This window comes from Pleurodeles waltl, chromosome 8, assembly GCF_031143425.1.
Source record: "Pleurodeles waltl isolate 20211129_DDA chromosome 8, aPleWal1.hap1.20221129, whole genome shotgun sequence".
Classification (NCBI taxonomy): Eukaryota; Metazoa; Chordata; class Amphibia; order Caudata; family Salamandridae; genus Pleurodeles; species Pleurodeles waltl.
In genome coordinates this window covers 1525566081-1525586243 of record NC_090447.1, presented here as the reverse complement: position 1 = coordinate 1525586243, position 20163 = coordinate 1525566081, and the positions used below count along the sequence as shown (strand labels likewise).

The 20163-nt window shown below is 42.4% G+C and overlaps 1 pseudogene; it reads left to right on the top strand.

The window, feature by feature from the left end:
- LOC138249627 (zinc finger protein 208-like) overlaps positions 1-20163 on the top strand; it is a 161937-nt pseudogene that overhangs the window by 116104 nt on the left and 25670 nt on the right.

The window sequence follows — 20163 nt, the reverse complement described above, 5'->3', positions numbered from 1 at the left end:
AAACCCACATGTGCACTCTCCAGCCTGACACTGTGTTGCTCGGCTAGAGAGAGCAGGCACAGCCTCCCACTCAGCCTGGGAGCGCCCTGGCTGGGCGCTCCAGCCAATCCTAACGCTGTTCTGAGCATCGTCAGGGTTGCCTGCAGGACAGGCTGGGAACCTGTGCCTGCAGTGACGAGGGAAAGAGGAGTGGCGCGGAAGCGGGTACATTTTTATTTATTAAATGTTTTTGTCCGCCCCCTTCCCCGGACGCCGCCCTGCCCATTTAGAGTGCAGCAAGTTGCGACTGTTCCTAATTCTCGTCTCAAGGGGGTTACGAATCAACCAGTTGATGAATCTTGCCCCGTGTTCCTGTGGGTACCATTCTGCAGTCTTTGGGCTCTTGATATTATCAGGGAAGAACATTTCTTCACCCAGCGGATCTCTAATTACATCCTTTGAGGAGGATGGGAGGTCTTCCTCCATAAGGAATTTGTCTTGATTGAATTAATCATTGTTCAAATCTAGGATATAGTCATGTAAGGGGTTCTCATTAAAAGATTCAACTTAATTTGCATCATTGGGGACATCACAGTCCAGTGTGCCATGAGGGTCACTATTCAATTTTGCGTTGTGTAGTGTGCCCAATCTATGTGAGGTTCTTGGACCTCCAATTCTCCTTGTGGTGCTTAAGACCTCTATTCTATGCGAGGTGCTTAGACCTCTTATTTGTTTTATAGGCTTTAACCCCTTTTTCAGTGTTATTGAGATGCGTAGTTTTCCTTTTACGCTTATCCCTTTGTTACTTTGAGCCATCTTCTCCAAGGTAATAGGAAGAGAATCCCCTCCATTATCATCTGAGTCGCTCTCAACCACAAATTGGTCTAGTGTCTCTTGACACAGGACAGCATTTCATTTTGAATTCGTTTTTTTTTTATTAAATCCTCATTAATTCTGCCCTGCCAGCTTTCAGATGTGTGATGTGTGGCCACCTATGTCAGATATTTTACAGGTTTAAAATGAGTTTGGCTAGTGAAGCAGATTTGTTACATAACAGCTTTTAGGTAGATAAATTAGAATTCACCAAATATAGTAATTAATGTAAATTGTTAAATAAAGTAGAAACTGCAAAATGATGCCCATTCGTCTTGGAAAGTCATTCGGACGGTTGATACAGTTGCCAAACCAAGTGGAGATTGAAACTGTCAAGTTGACGCATCAAGACCTCTGTACGATGGCATGTAAAACAAATCTAAGGACGTAGCTCCAAAGGAAAATGGAGGTTAAAATCTCACGTTGGGCCGGTAGACCATTGCCCAATGCATTTCTAACCTCCAATGATGTACGCAAGGAAGAAACTTGGGCCGCCTCTGTTAGAATGCAGCCCATTTGACGAAGAAAAGTTTACGACCCAGAAGTGAAACCCCTGCTGGTTATACGGAGCGGCTTGCTCGCCGAAACAAAATACTTCTGAGTAAAGCCCGATTCTGAAAGGCTACAGCTCAGAAGTGAAACCACTGTTGATGTGGAATAGAGTTGTGACCTCAGGGGCCTTCTTCAAGGAAGCGACCTGAGAGGGTGGCCTGGGAGGCCGCATTCAAGGAAGCGACCTCAGAGGGTGCACCCGATCATTTGTAATAGAGTCGGTTATACTGCTTTTGTAGCAGGCCGAGGCGTTTGAGGAGCCACCTGGGCTGGAATGACAGAAGCGGGATGAATACTCTTGGTAAGGAAAACAAAAACCCTGCAAAGGAAAGTCAGTGTTCATTGATTCATTAACAATAACCCTAATAAGCAAAATGTTCAGTAAATTGGAACTGCACACAATACACTTAAAGGAGCTAACAAGGAATGAGAAAGAGAAAGATACTTGTCTGCGGGGAGCAGCAGTTAAGAGGCAGAATACTGTCTCCATGGAGGTGATATGTGTACTGGATGTTCTGTTCTGGAATATTTTATTTATGATGTTATCTTCTTTGAAGTGGCATTAAAGGAATATATGCATAATAGTAGCCTCCGGTCTTGTAATGAAATTCATCAGCTGACAGGTAGATGGTGAACATTTTGTCATTGTCCATCTGTGGTATAACTGCATATGTTTTGGCATATGTGGTATCAAAGCTCTTGACAATCTGATACTTTTGTGGTACTAAATTTTGATTGTTCTGGGTGGAAAACAGTGTGTTAAATAATTGTGATAGGGTTGAGTGAATGGTCTCAGGTGTTTGAGTGCTAATTATTGAATTTCCAAGGGGAGGTTTTGGCTTGATAGTCTTTATAGGTGCTCTGTCACCTGGGGCCTCTCTCCTGTTGCTCTGAGAAATAGGATACTCTCCTTGTATCTAATTTTGGAATCTGCTCTCTTAAGGTTCTGGCAAAAGCCACGCAACCCTGCTGGGCCAGGGTGGCTGAAGCATGTACGCTGTGATGTCAGGGAACAGTGATTAATTCCCAGTTCACATCTGTCTTTTCTTTTCATTTTACCTGGAGTCCCTAGGAATTCCTTAAAGTCAGTGGGGACCCCAAGGTAATGTTAATATAGCATATAATGGAACTTGTAATATGGCGGGCGGGATATCTGTCACTTTTGTGATGGACTAATCCCCTCCATCAAACTCGTAATGAGGCCCTAAGTGTCTACCAGATCCAAAATACCTATTCGCCCACTTGCTCTGGCGAATCAGATTTTAACAGGTCAAGCTTTTTTTTAAGACCTACTGGTCCGTTCTGGCGAGTGAACTTAAGCTGGAAAGGAACATGTATTCTGTTCATTCAGTAAGTGAATGAGAAATAAAGATCCCTTAAGATCTTGTTTTCTCTAGACACATTTGCTGTAAGTTTAAAGACTGCGGTCAAATGTTCGTTCTTCTTTTCGCTTATTGATGCTTATCTTATCCTGGAAAATGATGTACACTTTTCTTTTTCTTACTGCAGTTAGACGATTTTGTAAAGAAAGCAGTCTGACAATCTTTGTGAAACAAACGGCTGTAGGATGTCAGGTTTTTTTCTAACAAAATATTAAATAGCTTGTAAATGAATAGTACAAATATTTCAAAATACATCAGGAATTACAAAAGCACTTTTTTTCTAATTCAGAAATGTAATAAATCAGAACACTTTACTTGGTGATGTACAAATTACAAATATTTGCAGAAACTCAAATTCCAAACACTATATACCTTATAAGCGAGAAAATAAGCTGCAAACTCACCTGTATTTTCAACACAGCTGTCACCACGACCACCTACCCCGAGGGATGGAAACACTCAAAGGTCAATCCACTCCTCAAGAAACCCTACACCGACCCCAGCAAACCTCAAAAACTACAGTGCCATCTCTTGGCTCCCCTTCCCTGCCATAGTCCTCAAGAAGACCATCAACCGCCGACTCACCAAGCACCTGGAAAGAATCAACCTGCTGGACACTTTCTCAGTCCGGTTTCTGCTCCAACCACAGCATCAAGACTGCCCTTGGTAAGGTAAGGTAAGTAACTTGTTAATTTATGCACTGTTTATTTGGCAGTAAGGGTCAAAACTACTCCCAGCCACACAAGTAGTGCTAGAGGCCTGGGAAAGGGGTGGGGCTGCTTTTCAGGGTAGAAGAGGAAAATAACCACAGACACCACTTTTGAAAGAAGGCGTACTAAAGTATGTGACCATCCTGGGACAAAATCAGGATCAATAAACAGGAAGATTTGATGGAAGACAATAACATGAGAACGTTCCCTAACTTACAAACAGAATACGAATTAACTTGTCTACAGATGTATCAATATATACAGTTGAGAAACATACCCTAGGCACATTGGGGGGAGATAACGGACTATGGAAGGTAAAAGGCTAGGTGTGATTGGGATGAATCTGTATCTGCTATATGCAGAACGCTTATTAATAGTATGCCGGATAGGTTGTAGAAATTCAGGATCAGAAGTAAGACACATCTACGCACAATGGGAGATGTTGCCCCTTCTTGCTTTAAACTGAGGTCATCATAGTCAACAACATTACTGGTGGCTTTATTGATGCACCTATGATGTCTCTGATGTTGATGTTGTGCTTCATCTGGAATGTAAGCTCATACTCAGTTTCCCCATTATTAACACCCTTGGATACAAATGTGTCCCAGTGTCCTTGTAGGTAAATAGACTTTACTAGTGTTGCCATAAAATTTGAATTTTGGTTATTATGCAAAATGTCCATACACGTTACTAGGGAGTGTTGGAAAATGTTTACTTCAAAAGGAACCTAACCCCTTATAGTGTATGTTTTTTAGACTTTTTATATCCTTAAATTCATACGTGGAAACCCAACCATTACATTTATCAGGTCACCCTGGTATTTAATTAGGCAGTGTCTTTGCTGCCATCAACCCTTCACAAACCGTTTCTCCGTATGATACATGCAATCTTGATCCAGGTTTACTTTGTCTAACTTCTCACTGTAAACAAACATACTTTTCAGTCCTCCCCTGCATGGTCTTAAGTTAAAAACTGTACCACTATATGTGGACTTTGTTTTTAACAATACTTTTTATTGAGTTTTTAACAACAGATAAGACAGTGCTTAACTATGCTGACATCGTGTATACATACTGTGCCTTCAAATTATGGTCAGCTCGGTCATTCTGAACAATCATCTCTAGATGCATTGTGTACGTTCTTTTTTCTATTCCCATTGACTCTGAGCTGCACTGTAGGGTTAGTATAGAGCAGCCTGGCCCATTTCAAAAAGTTGGGGCCAAATCCCATCTTCCTCATAATGCTGAATAAGAAGGGCCATTCCACTGAATCAAATGCCTTATTGGTGTCCAGAGAGGCTTCCGCCAACAGAGCCCTAGCTCTTCTGCTGCAGCAGTGTTGTCATAAAGACATCAAAGGTTAAGTTTGGTCGATCAATGTGGCATAATCTCATTCTGGCCTGGGTGTATCAAATCCAAGATTACCCCTCTTAATCGGTTTGCCAGTACAATAGCCAGTATTTTGGTATCCGAATTAAGCAGAGGTATCATCCTATAGGAGTCCCACCTATCTGCAGGTTTCACAGCCTTGGGTATAAGGACAGTGGGGTCTGTGCACAGATCGTCATGGAGCACCCCTCTGTGTTGATACAGCCATTGTTAATGTAATAATTTTCAGAGCAGATTGTACAGTTACATGAGTTGCAGCTTGCTATGTGTGCAGTGATTATAAAGCTACCTGAAATTACCAATTACATAGCATTTATGTGTTAGTATGGTTTGTACAGATAAGAATAATACCACTTTCTATAACAAAATGTTTTATTTTAGCATGGTTCCAAAGCACTTAATTGGTGGTAGTCTTATTAAAACAAAATAGAAATCTATTGATGCGTTTTTACTCAAACGTATAATTCATTTAAGGAGTAGATTTGAGGAGTGAATTTCTTTATAGGCCAGATAGATTTCACTGGCATTTTGCCCCTTGGGTACGTTTATTGTATAAATAACCAAGCCCCAGCAGTATGATGCAGTGTGTGGTCACATCTTATTAATGACTGCCATATGACTGGGAGCAGGGAATGCCGGGCATAACATAGCAAAGACTGGCACATGATGGAAGTTTTAAAGGTTCTGTATAGTGTGGCATAAAGCAATTAAATTGCCATTTAATGCAGAGTTTAATGAATGTGCCATTGCATTGTTTCCCAGTTGAGGGTCCCTGTATCCTGACCTTAAAACAGCGTCTGCCACTCAATGCTCATCGCAGGACTGCTATTTTTACTTTCACTTTTTATGTGTCTGGCCCCAAGTTACTGTGTCCCTAAATCATTGCCTGTTGCCGTCTGCCCTGTTGTGGTCTGTCTCAGAGCATGCCTTGGAGGGTTGCATCTTGAACCTCACATCAGCCCATGCATTTTAGGATATGTTTGGTTTGTGGTTGGAGCTGGTTGTGTCGGTGCTGCTGGGTCTGCAGGTTACTATTCAAATGTAGTATGCTGCCCTTTGGTTTGTGTGGTGCTCAGTGCCTGTGGTGTCACTGTGGTTAGTTGTTGAATATTTTCAGATTCATACCTTCTCTCACTCACTGCTGCTGTTTTTGTGAGTAGCATTAAATAGAGCTGTAGGTTGAGTTAGGACAAGTCTGTAGTTAGCAATAGATTTTCTAGGTGATAGTTTTAGTTGCACTCAATGCAGCAGTTAGAAGGAGCTTGCTTCCCTCAAAGCACTATAAGTTTCTTTGGGTATTCTGAGTTTTGTTTGATGGTCTTTAAGCTCCCAATTTCTGGTGCATTCATGGATTCTTTTGTATTTTGTTTTAATAATCTTTACATACAAGCAAAACACATAGTATGAAGTGGTTTATTTACCAAACCAATAAGTCATCAATTATAGCCTAATACATACGTACAAAGTGTAATAGCTCTAAATCAGTAACACTAATTGTCCTCAAGGGTACTCTATAGAAACACTGACGAGTATGTAACCAAGCTCTGTTGTGTTTCAGGAAAGCAACATTTCCTAGACATAGATCACAATACACAGCATTTTGTCTCATCTACCCAGGTTCTCATCAAGTTTAGGGTCATTTCCTATTCACTGCATGGGAATTCTTTCAGCAATACTCCAGTGAGCAGCAACTTTAAGCTACTTGCTGAGCCTTATCAGTCTAACAGTGCATGGCTTTTCTTCTCCTACCTGATAGCAGGGTAAATACAGAAAGTGTTGTGGTCTCTTTAAACACCTTTCAGTGTTTTTACTGTTCTATTTTACTGGTACAGACCTATCTCATGCAGCTACTTGGAAGACAAGAACACGGTGTCATTTTAAATCTGGGACCTCCCGAACTTGTTTTAACTCGTGCACATCGGTTTCCATTAGTCTTATACATCTTACTTGGATCGGATTAGCAGATCTGGTTGCTTCCTGACTGATCTGAGTATCACATGTATCACACCAAAATCTAGTGGCACCTCATATGGTTGACAGTAGTTTAGGACAGTGGACTGTTTATACAGAAATTCGCACATGCCAACTTAGTGGCTTATAGTAAGGTTGCATGCACTAAGAACTGCCCTCCCTCCAAACTATTTGTGTGGAATCTAATAAACACAGCAATATTTAACACATCTCTGTGCATCCAGCACAAATTAAGACACTGATATGTGGTAGCCCCAATAATAGTGCTTTGGGATGATATAGACATTGCCAGGCCACTGTCTTTGCCAGTGAACTTACAGACGTCATACACTTTGACATGCCACCCAATTCTCATTTCCCCTCTAGGATTTGCTTTTTGTCCTGAAAATGATTCTGTTTTTCAGACAGCTGTGTTGTGTTTTATTTTCAGGGTAACATTGTTCTTTGCTGAGCTGTGAACATGATAAAGTGAAATGTATTAATTAATTGTCTTGCTGTGCTGTAGGCCTTAAGCCACAACTCACTAACGCAGGCCAACAAGGTCAAAACCATTATGTGTTGTTGCTTATGTTACTATTCAGATGACTGTGGACTCTGGTACATACTGGGATATTTTCTTTTTGGAGCAGGATCAGTGCTGATTTCCATAAGAATGATTATTGTTTATAGTGGCACAGTCAGCTAAAAAGATGGACTGCATTGCTACCTAGAGTAATTACCAGCGGATGAGATTTATTCAAGTGTTTAATTTGTTTTTATATTTCATCCGAGACATAGTGTGCGTTTTGCTGCTTTTGTGGATTTGAGAGGAGATTCCTGAAAACATAATATGATGAAGAGTACTGAAGAAAATATGACAATACTGGGAAGCGGTCTGATAATCAAGAAACAGAAATGCTGCCAAACACTGATTCGACATAGAACAACTCAGCAGAAGACACAGAAGCTCGTACATGAATAGGCGTCTCCTGCAGGAACATCAATTGCAAGCCGGTAGCTTCAAGAGGCTGAAGACATCCATGCTGCCGGACCCAAAACATCCAAATAAATTAAAATCACAACAATTACACTGGCAGAACACATCCAATATTAAAACATGCTAGATACCACCCTTTATCTTAGAAAATTATTGCGTAGTTACAGCAGTGCTCCCCTCTCTAACATGATAATTTCAATGCTGTGGTGTTAGTCCATCATAAACACTGTTTTGTCTGGACCTTCCAGTCTGTTGAAAGGGACCATAGGTATACAAAACATGAATAGTGAAGCAGACATCTGAATGTTCAAACAAAGAAGCGTTTGGCTACTTGCAATGCAGAACATTAATCTAGAACGTGGAAAGAGCTTTGCTTGTTTATCAGTTGTAAAGATCCATCAGCGTATACACACAGAGGAAAACCTGTGCACTTGTAGCGAATGTGGAAAGAGCTTTAGTAGCTCTGCACCTCTAAAGAGACACTATTTGACACACACGGGGGAAAAACCATACACATGCAGTGAATGTGGAAAGAAGTTTATTAGCTCTGCACATCTGAAGAGCCACTATTTGACACACACGGGGGAAAAACCATACAAATGCAGTGAATGTGGAAAGAGCTTTAAAGGCTGTACTAGTCTAAAGATACACTATTCAACACACACTGGGGAAAAACCATACACATGCAGTGAATGTGGAAAGAGCTTTTTTCGCTCTAGAAATCTAAAGATACACTATCTGACACACACAGGGGAAAAACCATACACATGCAGTGAATGTGGAAAGAACTTAAGTAGCTCTGCAAATCTGAAGAGCCACTATTTGACACACACGGGGGAAAAACCATATACATGCGGTGAATGTGGAAAGAAGTTTAATAGATCTGCAAATCTGAAGAGGCACTATTTGACACACACAGGGGAAAAACCATACACATGCAGTGAATGTGGAAAGAGCTTTGCTGATGCATCATTACTAACCACCCATCTGCGATTGCATACAGGAGAGAAAACATGCCGTGAATGTGGAAAGGGCTTTACAAGTGCTACATATCTAAAAAGCCACCAGCGAACGCACACAGGGGAAAAACCCTACACGTGCAGTGAATGTGGAAAGGACTTTAGAAGTTCTACACATCTGAAGAGCCACCAGCGAACACACACAGGGGAAAAACCATACACGTGCAGTGAATGTGGAAAGTGCTTTGCTCTACCATCACACCTAACCATCCATCTGCGATGGCATACAGGAGAAAAACCATACACATGCAGTGAATGTGGAAAGGGCTTTAGTATATCCTCAAATCTAAAGATCCACCAGCGAACACACACAGGGGAAAAACCATACACATGCATTGAATGTGGAAAGGGCTTTAGTAGCTCTACACAGCTGAAGAGCCACCAGCGAGCACACACAGGGGAAAAACCATACACATGCAGTGAATGTGGAATGGGTTTTGCTCACTCAGGAAGTGTAAAGCTCCACCAGCGCAAGCACACAAGAAAAGCCATACACATGGAGTGAATGTGAAAGTTTTGTCACTCTAGCATCAGTCTGATCTAATCAGACGCTGAAACCAGTAGAGCCCCTGGAACTAAACACTGGTAAACCAGATCACTACCAATCCAAACTGCCCTACAAGCAAAAAGAAAACACAGATGTGGGGGTTACCACACTTCAATGGCAAGCTGGACACCGCTGGTAATAATGCTATTCTACTAGACCTAAAAGCTGGCCTGTCCATCATAGATGAGAAGAACGACTCATTGTCTTTGCGCGTAGACCAACTAAAGGAGAGAATGGCAGAGAGAATTTATATGGTGAAGTGAGGGATAACTGACTGTGAGGACAAAGTCCATAAAATCACATTTTACTATACACTTTAAGAAATATAAAAATACAGTAATATAAAATCCTCTACCGAAACAGATTACAATACAGAGTTAAAAGTTCAGTATGAGTAAGTTTAAAAATATAGTCAGATGTTACAAGGAAGGCTCGAAAAGGGACAGAAGTCTAGTTCATAATTTGGCATTGGACATTCCAGAATTATCTGTAGAATGCTGCATTTTTGGTTATGTCTTCAGACTTGATTCAGCTTTAATGTAGTGCATTACAAGTTGCCCCCCAAACACTTTGCTCTGATATGCCAAATTGCATCTAAAATGTTTGCCAGTGAACATGCCACAGTCTCATGGGGGTTTGTTCTGCAAATCCTAAGAGCTAAGGGCCGATTACTGAAGCCCATGGATCTGCAGAGTGGTGTAATCTATTGAGCCCTCTGCTTAGATTAAGTGGTAGAATGGAATAAAACATGGGCAGTACATTCAACAGTTCCACAACCCATTGGACATGAATCTAAGTGACTGTCCTGGTGGGACCATCTGCAAGTAAGAGCGCATAGTGGTAGCGATCCTAACCTGAATCTAATGTAAAGTGCGCATGCTCGAGGAGATAAAATCAAATCCATGTATTTTTCAAATTCATAATGACATTTGGCTGATATAAAGCTATCTATCAGACTAAAAGAGGGCACCTCGGCTAACTTTTCTACTTGTAGGTTTAGCCAATATGCATCCTTAACCACCTGCACAGCGTTTTTTGGGAGATAAAAAGGGTCTGACCAGAAGCCAAAAGGTGTGATGAAACAAGAAAAAACAGATGTGGGGGTTACCACACCTCGATGGCAGGCTGGACACCGCTGGTAATAATGCTATTCTACTAGACCTAAAAGCTGGCCTGTCCATCATAGATGAGAAGAACGACTCATTGTCTTTGCGCGTAGACCAACTAAAGGAGAGAATGGCAGAGAGAATTTATATGGTGAAATGAGGGATAACTGACTGTGAGGACAAAGTCGAAGTGCATGACATTCAACTAACCAATTGTAGTCGAGAACTGCCTGAAATCAAAACTAAAAATGAAACTTTGGAAGCCCACTGAAGAAAAAACAATGTACAGGCACTGGGCATCACCAAAACCATGAATATGGGCAAAATAGAAAGTTTTGTGACAATGATACTGGCTGAATTATTCAAGAAATCTGCTTTTTTAGAGGTCTTTATTGTGGAACATGCGCATCTGGTGCTTATGCAGTGCCCACCTCTAGCCGTTCCACCATGTGCCATTATTGTGTGCCTCTTAAACTATAGTGAATGGGACACTGCACTTTGGATGGCCCAAGAAAAGAAGGCTCCTATACCAGAACTACCCAGAGTTGTTTTTTACTGGCGTCACTCTTTCTGCAGCTCCTATCATGTAAGATTTCAACTGTGTGCCTCATCACATGTGGCAGAGGCAGTGGGATAGTTTTGATATTTTGTTGAGTTGAAATCATTTGTTAGTTGTTTCTTGTCCACCTAGAAAGACTTGATGTGGGTGGGCGGAGGGATGAATTGGGCATTTTAAAGTTTTATTCACTAAACTGAACATGCCATAACAGATTGCGAGGCATCCCACTGGACTAGCATCAGATTACAACACTCGTACATGGTATCCATACTCACCCGCCAATTATAGTGCAGTGTCGAAAACAGTCCCTTATAACTTGTATAAACCTCCTCTTGTGGAATGTAAAGTGGCTTATTTGAGAGAGGCTTCTAACTTCAGATTCCTTTCATTAGGAAAGTCCCCAGGCATTAAACTGGATCTGCAACTTTTCGAGCAATTCCTCTGCACACCGGTATGTGGTGTTGGTTTTTGCTCCATGTCGGCTGGAAGTGAACTGCGCAGTGCCTGTATAGGTGCCACCTCAGCACGTTAACCACCGCTCTTTTTTTTTTGCACATCAGTTAGTTCAGATCCTGAGTGAATTACCGCCGTCCACTTTTGGACAACTTTTTTTTCAGCATTTTGTCAACCTTTTTTTTTCACTCTGTGTCTCCCACTGTGTATGTGCCTGTATGCAGCCCCCGCCCCCCCCAAAACTGGTGTTTAAGTCCAGTGGTATGTCTGCGACAGATCCCTCACCTGGTTTGCCTTTGGTGCTTTGATCAGATCACAACTCCAAGACCCGTGATGACTGCCACCTATGAACCCTAATGCGCTGAGGGAGCGTTCCTTGTAATTGAAACTCCTGGTCATTTGACGCCAGTTGCCTCCATGACATTCCCAGTGACAGGGAAGGTCCCAGGACCATTTGCAGAGCCGCTCCAAGCGCTCATCATTGTTATCTAAGTTGTCAGCTACTTCCCACAAGAAGTCCAAAACATCAGGGATTCGTTTGCAGGTGTGCTTCCCTTGGTCTTGGATGAAACCTGAGCCACACAGGCTATTGCAATGGCAGAAACGCAGCAAAGTTCACTATTTCGCTGTGGACTGGATACGACGGACTTGCTACGAGATGTATTCTCGGAAGTCCATGTCCTTGCGCATACTGACAACGTCCATTTTCAGAGTGCCTCCTAGTTGGACCACTTTGTACTGCAACGACTCCAAAATACCCTGCACTCATGCATGCCTACTTACCCCCTCGCTCAAGAGGACTTTCCCCTACTAACACTCATCATATCCGACACTGATGGAGATTGACTCATCTCTAGGCTGTATTGCACCTGCCTGGCTGATACTGAACCACTGTGTTCTCCCTCATCTCCACTACGACGGATGCCACGGTCACACCTGACCTCTTGATAGCACTGCTAGGATACACACGTGAGATCCCCACATCCACCCGCAGATTTATCTCTGTGGTACTACTACCTGCTAAATGGGTGCTTGCTTTACGCTGGGGCAGCGGACGTACCCCACAGACTCTGTGTGAGTCAAAAGCATGACACAGTATGACGAAATTAGTGAAGACTATGCACAGCTGCAACCCCTTAGTTGTAGGCTAAAAGATGTCTGGCAACCTTTGAGAGACTACTTGCTCACCCTGGAATCCGAAGTTGAACAGTGTGCCATTGATATATTGTAGGTCAACTCAACAACTCACCACGTAATATTTCTGTACAGCCCTGCAATTGTTTTATACCATGGGACCACTTTGTCATACCTTTCTAGACTTCAGAGCTTTTCTATGATCTAAAACTTGCTTTCATATTCTGATGTACATTTCTATGCAATGTTTTTTCTGTATGTTCTTGTTTATTACAAAAATTCAATAAACACATTTAAAAAAATAATGAGATTGTGATGTAATTCTGGCAGTCAGGCATACCTCAACCTAGACAGTACACTCCTGCCATTGGGACAAATTTGTGCCTTGGTGTGTTCCCAAACATGTTGATCCTCTTTCTGCACCCTTCTCTGAAGTCTTGTTGGTCCTTTCACTAATCCTTTGCTCTGGGTACAATTAAGAGGTACCTTTTGGCCATATCGTCATTCCTTCAGTTCCCGGATCAGCCTTTGTATGTTCAAGCCACACCTTGACTCGTTTCTTAAAAGGACTACAACACATGATCGCTCCAAACCACTTCATCATATCCCAGAAGTACATTCATCTACTTTTCTAAATCAACATCTTATTCTCATATATAACGTCATACACACATAGAAGAGGAGCAATTGCCTTAGTCATATTGGGTATGCAAAAGTTGTAGAGTTAAAAAAAAAGGTTTAATTAGCAAAATAGGCAATGAATGTGATAACGGCTATATTTCTTTTTCAGATCCTAAAACTCCAAAAATAAGAAACCAAATTAGGGATATCACATGCGCTACACATAGAAGATAGAAAACATACAGGAGAGAAGGAACCAGTGACTACAAGGCTGTCTCCTCTTGTCTTCCTATCCTCTTTCCCCCCTTGGAGCGCTTCTGTTGTTCAGTCTTATTTGAGAACAGATAGTGTTCTAGGTAGGGAATTGGAAATAGTCTTCGCATCTGCTCTTATGCAAGCAATTGGTAAGAGCCTTTTGACACCTAGTTTCTTTCAAAATCCTAAAACATATGCAGAAAGGAGTCTGAACACTTTGGATGCTAGACGTGTCACGTATTATGTTGAAAAAACAAAACACTTCAGAAAATCTCTACAGTTGGTTGTCTCATTCTCAAAGAACTGTCGAGGGAAGGCAGTATCACAAAGTACAGTTGCAAGGTGGGTTGCACAGCTGATGCAATCATGTCATGTAAATGCAGGATAGGCGTTCCCTAGTGTGCCTGGGGCGCACTCAACAAAGAAAAAAGGAGGTTCAGTGACTTTTTAGCGGGGTTTAACCCCGCTAAAAGAAATCTTCATGACAACAACTTGGACTTCAGTACAAAACATTATTGTATTGATATACAAATGAACAAGGAAGGTAAGTGAGACAAGGAGTGCTAAGACGTTTATTTTGAAATCATGATCAATCTTCACCCCAACCACCAGAATAAAAAAACTGCTTCAAAATCAATGCACAGCGTGTGAATCCAGAAAAGATTTACGCTGCAAAATGTAAAGTTTCTTACCTGTAGGTGTAGTTTTGAAGTTTAAAGAATTTCTGGATTCACAAGTGACCCATCCAACTCGGCCAAAAAAATGGAAAAGTAAAGAGAAAATAACAAGAAAAAAAAACATAAAAAAGACAAAGTTGAGTGGAGACTTCCAGAGGAAGTGGAAAGACATCACAAAAAGACACCAAATGGAGGTTCCATCGATGCCAACAAACAAACATAGAGAAAGAAGAAGGACGTTTGAGAAAATAGAAAATATCTGGACCCAAAAACTAGATGGTAGAATAACGCACAACACATGAATCTATGAACTCGTCAAGCTGTTAAACTACACATACAGGTAAGAAACGTTACATTAGGTAGTGCTATACCCCCATCGTAGGTGCACCGATGGACTGTTTGGAGTGCTATTTGTAGTGGGCCCGCTAACAAGAGCAGTTACCTCAGGAGCCTTTTTATCACAAGGAAGAAGGAAGTGTTGGGTAAGGCATAATGGGCTTCTCTGCAGTATGAAGGTGATTCTGGGCACTGCTATCATTTTAAATATTGCTGCCCTTCCCAACAGTGGTAGTGCCCTCTACTGTTTCACATTTTTTGTGAAACCTGTTAATCAGTACGATCAGGTTATCCTCATCGTGGGTATCATCTTTTTTTCAGATCCACAGACCCAAGAGGTATTTAAAGTGGTGGGTGGCAACGTTTCATGACACGGGGAGGCACCCCTCAACTTCTCAGTTGACCCATCGGGAATATCAGGGAGTTCTCCCAGTTTATCACAAGGCTGGAGAACTTCCCATAAAAAGTAATGATCTCACCTGTCCACAAAAAAATATTTGTCTGTGTGGGCTAGGTGTAATAGAATATAATTTGCATAGAAAGGTAGCTGTTCCTTCCATGTGTGATCGCATCTCCAGTACAAAGATTTGGGTGTTGACTCAAATCCATGCCGCCGGCGCCTCTATCACTAGGGAAAATAGCAGTGGTAATAGGGGCCAGCCCTGCCTCATGCCTTTTTAGGGTTGAGCCTGCGTTGCATGTGCTCACGCATGCGTATCGCAGCGAGATGCTTTTGTATTTAGAAAAGTGCTCGGAGCCCTGTCAACTTCACGTCAATGTTTTTTATTGGTTCGTGGGCTTGCCTAATAAAATCTGCTTGCTTTCATTAGTCGAAGGCAAGCATACATCATGCCTTTTCCGGTGGCTAGCCCTCCTCGAGCGCAGCGGGCAAGTACAGAAAACATGCAAGGCTCGCTGTTTTCCATCGGGCTTGTGGACTTCTTTTTCTCTAATTTACGAGCGCGATCTCGCTTGGCAGGAGTCGAGCGCTTTACATAGTTAATTTCACTTTTTCGGGTTCTGTTCACAAATGCACTTTTGCCCGATAGGTGAAAAGTCGGGTTAGGAGTTTACAACGCGATCAGCTCTAACATGACCAAACGCGAGACTCGTTGCATTGTAAATGCTTGTTTCTATTCCCATTGACTCTGAGCTGCACCGTAGGGTTAGTATAGAGCAGTGGTTCCCAACATTTTGACTTCTGTGGACCCCCACTTTATCATTGGTGAAGCCTGGGGACCCCCACTGAATCATAATTGGAATCCGGGGACCCCCCACTGAGCCATTACTGGAAAATGAGGACCTAATCTGTTAATATCATTTAATTTTCTTTGCAGTCGCGGACCCCCTAACGAGGCTTCGCGGACCCCCAGGGGTCCCAGGACCACAGGTTGGGAACCACTGGTATAGAGCAACCTGACCCATTTCAAAAAGTTGGGGCCAAATCCCATCTTCCTCATATTGCCGAATAAGAAGGGCCACTCCACTGAATCAAACGCCTTATTGGTGTCCAGTGAGACTACCACCAACAGAGCCCTAGCTCTTCTGCTGCAGCAGTGTTGTTATAAACACATCAAAGGTTAAGTTTGGTCGATCAATGTGGCATAATCTCATTCTGGCCTGGGTGTATCAAATCCAAGATTACCCCTCTTAATCGGTTTGCCAGTACAATAGCCAGGATTTTGGTATCCGAATTAAGCAGAGATATCATCCTATAGGAGTCCTACCTATCTGCAGGTTTCACAGCCTTGGGTATAAGGACAGTGGGGTCTGTGCACAAATCGTCATGGAGCACCCCTCTGTGTTGATACAGCCACTGTTAATGTAATAATTTTCAGAGCAGATTGTACAGTTACAAGGGTTGCAGCTTGCTATGTGTGCAGTGATTATTAAGCTACCTGAAATTACCAATTACATAGCATTTATGTGTTAGTATGGTTTGTACAGATAAGAATAATACCACTTTCTATAACAAAATGTTTTATTTTAGCATGGTTCCAAAACACTTAATTGGTGGTAGTCTTATTAAAACAAAATAGAAATCTATTGATGCGTTTTTACTCAAACGTATAATTCATTTAAGGAGTAGATTTGAGGAGTGAATTTCTTTATAGGCCAGATAGATTTCACTAGCATTTTGCGCCTTGGGTACATTTATTGTGTAAATAACCAAGCCCCAGCAGTATGATGCAGTGTGTGGTCACATCTTATTAATGACTGCCTTATGACTGGGAGCAGGGAATACTGGGCATAACATAGCAAAGACTGGCACATGATGGAAGTTTTAAAGGTTTTGTATAGTGTGGCATAAAGCAATTAAATTGCCATTTAATGCAGAGTTTAACGAATGTGCCATTGCATTGTTTTGTTTCTCAGTTGAGGGTCCCTGTATCCTGACCTTAAAACAGCGCCTGCCACTCAATGCTCATCGCAGTACTGCTATTTTTACTTTCACTTTTTATGTGTCTGGCCCCAAGTTACTGTGTCCCTAAATCATTGCCTGTTGCCGTCTGCCCTGTTGTGATCTGCCTCAGAGCATGCCTTGGAGGGTTGCATCTTGAACCTCACATCAACTCATGCATTTTAGGATATGTTTGGTTTGTGGTTAGGAGCTGGTTGTGTCGGTGCTTCTGGGTCTGCAGGTTACTATTCAAATGTAGTATGCTGCCTTTTGGTTTGTATGGTGATCAGTGCCTGTGGTGTCGTTGTGGTTGGTTAGTTGTTGAATATTTTCAGATTCATACCTTCTCTCACTCACTGCTGCTGTTTTTGTGAGTAGCATTAAATAGAGCTGTAGGTTGAGTTAGGACAAGTCTGTAGTTAGCAATAGATTTTCTAAGTGATAGTTTTAGTTGCACTGAATGCAGCAGTTAGAAGTAGCTTGCTTCCCTCAAAGCACTATAAGTTTCTTTGGCTATTCTGAGTTTTGTTTGATGATCTCTAAGCTCCCAATTTCTGGTGCATTGATGGATTCTTTTGTATTTTGTTTTAATAATCTTTAAATACAAGCAAAACACATAGGGGGTTATTACAACTTTGGAGGTGGTGTTCATCTGTCCCAAAAGTGACAGTAAAGTGACGGATATACCACCAGCCATATTACGAGTCCATTATATCCTATGGAACTCGTAATACGGCTGGTGGTATATCCGTCACTTTACTGTCACTTTTGGGATGGATTAACACCTCCTCCAAAGTTGTAATAATCCCCATAGTATGAAGTGGTTTATCTACCAAACCAATAAGTCATCAATTATAGCCTAATACATACTTACAAAGTGTAATAGCTCTAAATCAGTAAAAACTAATTGTTCTCAAGGGTACTCTATAGAAAAACTGACGAGTATATAACCAAGCTCTGTTGTGTTTCAGGAAAGCAACATTTCCTAGACATACATCACAATACACAGCATTTTGTCTCATCTACCCAGGTTCTCATCAAGTTTAGGGTCATTTCCTATACACTGCCCGGGAATTTTTTCAGAAATACTCCAGTGAGCAGCAACTTTAAGCTACTTGCTGAGCCTTATCAGTCTAACAGTGCATGGCTTTTCTTCTCCTACCTGATAGCAGGGTAAATACAGAAATTGTTGTGGTCTCTTTAAACACCTTTCAGTGTTTTTACTGTTCTGTTTTACTGGTACAGACCTATCTCATGCAGCTACTTGGAAGACAAGAACACAGTGTCATTTTAAATCTGGGACCTCCAGAACTTGTTTTAACTTGTGCACGTCGGTTTCCATTAGTCTTATACATCTTACTTGGATCGGATTAGCAGATCTGGTTGCTTCCTGACTGATCTGAGTATCACATGTAGCACACCAAAATCTAGTGGCACCTCATATGGTTGACAGTAGTTTAGGACAGTGGACTGTTTTTACAGAAATTCGCACATGCCAACTTAGGGGGTGATTCTGACTGCGGCGGTCGGCGGTCGCCGCCCGCCAAGCGGTTCCCGCCGAAAGACCGCTCCGCGGTCAAAAGACGCGGCGGTCATTCTGGCTTTCCCGCGGGGCCGGCGGGCAACCGCCAGAAGACCGCCGGCCGGCCCAGCGTGAAAGCCCCGTCAACAAGGAAGCCGGCTCAGAATTGAGCCGGCGGAGTTGAAGGGGTGCGACGGGTGCAGTGGCACCCGTTGCGATTTTCACTGTCTGCAAAGCAGACAGTGAAAATCTTTGTGGGGCCCTCTTACGGGGGCCCCTGCAGTGCCCATGCCATTGGCATGGGCACTGCAGGGGCCCCCAGGGGCCCCTCGACACCCCATACCGCCATCCTGTTCCTGGGGGGCGAACCGCCAGGAACAGGATGGCGGTATGGGGTGTCAGAATCCCCATGGCGGATTCCCATGGGCAGCGGAAAGTTGGCGGTACACCGCCGGCTTTCCGCTTCTGGCCGCGGCTGTACCGCCGCGGTCAGAATGCCCGGCGGAGCACCGCCAGCCTGTTGGCGGTGCTACCGCCAACCTCCGCCCTGGCGGTAATTACCGCCAGGGTCAGAATGACCCCCTTAGTGGCTTAGAGTAAGGTTGCATACAGTAAGAACTGCCCTCCCTCCAAACTATTTGTGTGGAATCAAATAAACACAGCAATATTCAACACATCTCTGTGCATCCAGCACACATTAAGACACTGAAATGTGGTAGCCCCAATAATAGTGCTTTGGGATGATATAGACATTGCCAGGCCACTATCTTTGCCAGTGAACTTACAGACGTCATACACTTTGACATGCCACCCAATTCTCATTCCCCCTCTAGGATTTGCTTTTTGTCCTGAAAATGATTCTGTTTTTCAGACAGCTGTGTTGTGTTTTATGTTCAGGGTAACATTGTTCTTTGCTGAGCTGTGAACATGATAAAGTGAAATGTATTAATTCATTGTCTTGCTGTGCCGTAGGCCTTAAGCCACAACTCACTAACGCAGGCCAACAAGGTCAAAACCATTATGTGTTGTTGCTTATGTTACTATTCAGATGACTGTGGACTCTGGTACATACTGGGATATTTTCTATTTGGAGCAGGATCAGTGCTGATTTCCATAAGAATGATTATTGTTTATAGTGGCACAGTCAGCTAAAAAGATGGACTGCATTGCTGCCTAGAGTAATTACCAGTGGATGAGATTTATTCAAGTATTTAATTTTTTTATATTTCATCAGAGACATAGTGTGCTTTTTGCTGCTTTTGTGGATTTGAGAGGAGATTCCTGAAAACATAATATGACGAAGAGTACTGAAGAAAATATGACAATACTGGGAAGCGGTCTGATACTCAAGAAACAGAAATGTTGCCAAACACTGATTCGAAATAGAACAACTCAGCAGAAGACACAGAAACTCGTACATGAATAGGCGTATCCTGCAGGAACATCAAGTGCAAGCCGGTAGCTTCAAGAGGCTGAAGGCATCCATGCTGCCAGACCTAAAACATCCAAATAAATTAAAATCACAACAATTACACTGGCAGAACACATCCAATATTAAAACATGCTAGATACCACCCTTTATCTTAGAAATTTATTGCGTAGTTACAGCAGTGCTCCCCTCTCTAACATCATAATATCAATGCTGTGGTGCTAGTCCATCATAAACACTGTTTTGACTGGACCTTCCAGTCTGTTGAAAGGG